This window comes from Juglans microcarpa x Juglans regia, chromosome 1D (genome assembly GCF_004785595.1).
Source record: "Juglans microcarpa x Juglans regia isolate MS1-56 chromosome 1D, Jm3101_v1.0, whole genome shotgun sequence".
Classification (NCBI taxonomy): Eukaryota; Viridiplantae; Streptophyta; class Magnoliopsida; order Fagales; family Juglandaceae; genus Juglans; species Juglans microcarpa x Juglans regia.
In genome coordinates this window covers 27,130,479-27,136,161 of record NC_054594.1, presented here as the reverse complement: position 1 = coordinate 27,136,161, position 5,683 = coordinate 27,130,479, and positions in this window count along the sequence as shown.

Below are 5,683 nucleotides of genomic sequence, written 5' to 3'. Positions count from 1 at the left end.
AAAGACTCTCCAAAGAAAGGACCCTAATCTGTTGGCTATCAGGAAAAGAGTCAGAAAGTCTAGAGGACCCTTGCATTACAGCTTGGATAAGGATGGCATTCTTAGGTTTCGGGATCGTAGAGTGATTCCCCGAGACTCTGAATTTAAAGAGCGAATTTTAGCAGAAGCTCATGCAGCTCCTTATTCGGTTCATCCAGGAAGCACAAAGATGTATAGGGATTTAAAGAAGAATTTTTGGTGGGAAGGAATGAAGTCGGACATCGCCCTGTTTATTGAGAAATGTGACACATGCCGACAGGTGAAGGCTGAACATCAGAGACCTGCTGGTAGACTCCAACCTCTCCCTATTCCGGAATGGAAGTGGGATGATATTTCTATGGATTTTGTGGTAGGGTTGCCAAGGACTCCTAGTGGGAAGAATTCCATTTGGGTGATTGTGGATCGGTTGACCAAGAGTGCCCATTTCTTGCCTGTTAATAATACTGACTCGTTGGGTAAGTTGACTCGGTTATATGTCAAGGAGATAGTGCGTTTTCATGGAATACCCAAGAGTATTGTGTCAGATCGGGACCCGCGATTCACGTCCCATTTCTGGAAGAGTTTGCAGGCGGCATTAGGCACTAAATTGAAGTTTAGTTCGGCGTATCACCCCCAAACAGACGGCCAATCAGAGCGTACTATTCAGACTCTGGAGGATATGTTGCGGTCTTGTGTCATGGAATTCCAGGGAAGTTGGGAGAATCACTTACCACTTATTGAGTTCTCTTATAATAACAGTTTTCATTCCTCCATCCAGATGGCCCCGTATGAAGCCTTATATGGACGGAAATGCAGATCGCCTTTATGTTGGGATGAAGTTGGCGAGAACAAATTGCTTGGGCCTGAGTTAATTCAAGAAATGAAGGATCAAGTTCAGTTTATCAGGAAGAAGATGACTGAAGCGCAAAGTCGCCAGAAAAGTTATGCAGATACAAGAAGAAGAGACTTATCCTTTGAAGAAGGAGATTGGGTTTATCTTAAAGTCTCTCCTATGAAAGGGGTTAAGCGCTTTGGTAAGAAAGGAAAGCTTAGTCCAAGATATATTGGCCCTTTTCAGATCGTAGAGAAGGTTGGGCTTGTTGCTTATAGAGTTGCCTTGCCAGATTATTTTGGAGATGTTCATGATGTGTTTCATGTGTCCTCATTGAAGAAGAGTTTTGGACAGCAAGAGCCACGTTTTGTGGATCCCGAACGCATTCAACTGCGGCCCAATCTTACTTATGAAGTTGCCCCGACCCAGATCGTAGATTGGAAAGAGCAAGAGTTAAGGTCCAAGGTAATACCTATGGTGAAAGTGGCGTGGGGTGATCCGTTGGCTCAAGATTTCTCTTGGGAGAGAGAGGCCGACATGAGGGAGCAATATCCATACTTGTTTGATTGATTTTGACGGTATGTTCTAAGTATTCTCTTGGTTGAATCTTGATCTTGTCTTGGTGCAATATTTGACCTTGCCAATTTCGTGGACGAATTTTTTTTTAAGGGGGGGAGGATGTAACACCCCGTATTTTAGTGTATTTTTACTGAAAGAATTATTTTTATGTAATTAAAATAATTTCTCTTATTTTAAAATTGGTTGGATTTTAGTGAGTTTATTTCTATGATTTTTATTTGGTGAAAATTATTTTTTTGTGCTTTCCAAATATTTATTTATTATTATGCATTTAAATTGCTTTTAATATTTAAATTAATTACCGTGGGATTTAATTATTTCAATTTGACTTTACCATTACGTTTAAATTGTTTTATTTAACTTGTGGTTTTAAAATCGTTTCCGTTGGATCATTTTTGTGACCCAAGTTATGAGGATTGGACCTCATTTCTTTTCCCCTCTTTTTCTTTCCTCTCCTTTTCTTTTCCTCTTTTTTTTCTTTTTTTCTTTTCTCCTTATTCTTTTCCTCTCCCGCGCGATCTCTCTCTCTCCTCCCCTCTCCTCCGCCCGTTTCCCTCGTCCACTCCCAGCGCCGCCGTCCGCCGGCGGTGGTCGTCACCGCCCAGCCCATTTGACTCCCCAGCCGCCGGCCGTCCTACCCCACCAGTATCACCGCCGTTCGTGCCGCCGTTAGCCTCCACGAAGCCCACGAAACTCACGACGCCGCGGCACATTTTCCTCCATTGCGCCGCCGTCGCGCCACCTCCGGCCACCATCTTCCTACCACTTCATCCCCGGCCTCTTGGCAACCCATTGGACCCAACCCCAGCTCCGATCCGTCACCGGTGAAGCCCCACCAAGTCCATCTCCGATTTGCACTTTTTTGGCCTAAAACCGCCCCTTGCGCCGCCACCCACGGCAAACCACCACCACCACTAGCTTCACCGACCTCCCTAGGCCCTACTCTATCAATCTTGGGTCTTCGTTTGTCCTCGTTGGAAAGTTGGTAATTGTGACCCACGGCCACAGTGTATTTTACACTGTGGTGTTGCTCAAACGTCGCTTTTTTCAACTTCGCGATCCTCGGAAAATTATTATATTGCACTGTAAGTATTTCTCCAAAGAACTTTCGTAATTTAAATGTATTTTTGCACTAACCCATTTCACTGTGTTTTTGGCATGCCGGACTGAGTCCGAGGAGTTCGGGGGTCGGATGGATTTGTGATTGGAGTTGTTTGGTTGGATTTGTTTGGATTGGTATCTGTTGGTTTGGACATTGTGTTGGTACATGTGCATTTCATTATTTCATGCATGATCATGTTTGTAAAAGAAAACTGGGTTTTCGTGTATTGCATTCATGTTCATGTGCTTTGAAAAGCTATGATTTTATGTGTTAATATTTTTGGTGCGTGTGTATCACGACCCCAAGCCGAGATGGGGCATTAACTTGGTGGAGCTCCTCTGGTTACTCGGGAGCGGAATATACTGAGTAACGTCCCCTGGATTGTCGCCGGGCGACAATGGGTTCGGACGAGATGGTCTCGTGCCGACTCCGTGGTCCTTCTGCTGGCGGGGACTAGAGGATGTCTGGTCACGTACGCGCTGGGCGCGGAACTGGGCATCGCTCGTTGCGTAGTGTGAGTGCTTGGCCACGTACGCGCTGGGCGCGGAACTGAGCACCGCTGCGAAGCCAGGACGTGCGGATGGTCCATAGGGGAGACCATGGTGCATATGGAAATAATGCATGGCGCATTTGGTATTAATGCACTATTTTCTGGGAAAATAGTGCGAGTTGATTTTTTGGGTAAATCATTTTCTGGGAAAATGTTTTACGGATAATTCGGACCAAAATGAGATTTTGGTGTGTGTTGGAAAATTTATCATTTTTGGAAAAATGATGTTTTGTGGAAAAATGCATGTTTTCATGTGCATGCATGTTAGTTGCATTTAATGCATTTTGTATTACGTCGTTGTTTGGGTTATACTTACCTGCGAGACCATTTTGTGGTGTCGCAGATTTTGATGCTGATGAGGAGGAGGAGGGCGAGCCTGAGGAGACGGCTCCGCCTGAGGAGTGATCTGGGATCACTCGTTTGTAGCTTTTAAACTATTGTAAATTATTTTATGGATGACTGTATAACTTCTATTTAAATCTTTACTGATGTTTGATTGTAATTAAATTCTGGTACTTAGTTGACTATCCGCTGCGTTATTTTATTTGAACACTGTTGCATTTACACACACAGGCACTTCGTTGGGATGTGTGACCGTGTTGTCACCATCCTGGCGTCTCGATCCCTGTGTATTTTTATAAGGGGGATTGGGGGCGCCACAATATATATTTAGGAAATATTAGAAAGTTTCTTAGTCTTCATATTTAGAAAATAAAATTCCTCTTTAGGTATGTACGTAGTTTTTCCAATCTACTCTATTAAATTATCAATTCATGAGCATGTAAAGAATACATAAATAAATTAATAAAATTAATTTCTTGAAGAATTAGATTTTGAATAAAATCACTTGAGCCTAATTCTCTCACAATGAAAACCTTAAATAAGCATGTGTTATGATTTGTAGAATTTAAATATACATGTGTTATGATTTGTGGAATTTAAATATGCATGTGTTATGATTTGTGTTGATTTTGCATATGCATGTGTTATGATTTATGTTGATTTTGCATTGTTAGAAACATAGAAAAATTTAATGTGGTGTCATTTACATATACAAGAACCAATTAACGAACTCATATCAACACTTAGATAAAAATAAATATAAGCTTAAATCATATATTAAGTTCAATACGTAACCACACAATTCACCAACACATTTCCAACTTATAGAAACATGAAAATGAAATCAAATTATTAAATTTAAATCTACATTTTGGATTGATAAATGCTAGTAAATTTGCACCTTAGATTGATAAATGCTAGTAAATAAAACCAATAATCAACACATATCCAATAATAACCACTTACATCCATATTAGATAATATAGTACTTAATATAAATTAAGAAAATATTTGAAAGGCTAAATCCGCACATTAGTATATACTAATTAAAAATACCTAGTCATCCATATCTAATTTAATTTACCAAAAAAATAAAGGTCGCTAGGAAATCTACATACTAATTAAAATAAATAAGAATCTATACTAAGATTAAAACAAATAACTAATTAAGAATCTTTACTAAGATTAAAACCACATACTAAACTTGCTAAACTTAGAACAAAACGTACTAAACTTAGGACAATAAGAAAAATTTGTAAGCAAAACGAAAACAAATAAAACAAATAAGCAATTAAGAAAAAATAGTAAAATTAACTCCACATAGTAAACTTAGAACAAAGCATACTAAACTTAGGACAAAGGGTACTAAACTTAGGATAAAGCGTACCAAACTTCTTTGAGATCCTCAATTAAGACCCAACAATGCATTCTTTACCAAGGGTTTTCAAAGAAGTTTAGTATGATAGTAAAAGCTTAAATTACAATTGTAATAAACCCGCCCTGGAAAGGGTGGGGTTGCTACGTACATACCTGTCCTTTTCATTATTTTTTTTTCTTTTCTAGTAATATACGATCAACATGAACATGACGCACGTGTATTTTAAATTTCTAATTTAAATAAGGTAACACCTGATAGACATTGTATTCAAACATTCATCCTTAAAGAGACTCTCAAACTCCATCATGCGTTCATAAAAACATAAATTTATAGAAACATATAGAAATTTAATGTGTCATTTACATATACAAGAACCAATTAATCAACTCATATCAACACTTGGAGAAAAGTAAATATAAGCTTAAATCATATATTTATAAGTTTAATACGTAACCACACAATTCACCAACTCATTTCCAACTTATAGAAAAACGAAAATGAAATCAAATTATTAAGTTTAAATCTACATTTTGGATTGATAAACGCTAGAAAATCTACACCTTAGATTGATAAATGCTAGTAAATAAAACCAATAATTAACAAAACGAATAACCAACACATATCCAATAATAACCACTTACATCCATATTATATAATATAGTACATAATACCAATTAAGAAAATCTTTGTAAGATTAAATCCATACATTAGTATATACTAACTAAAAATACCTAGTCATCCATATCTAATTTCATTTACGAAAAAATAATGGTCACTAGGAAATCCACATACTAATTAAAATAAATAAGAATCTATACTAAGATTAAAACCCACATCCTAAACTTACTAAACTTAGAACAAAACATATATACTAAACCTAGG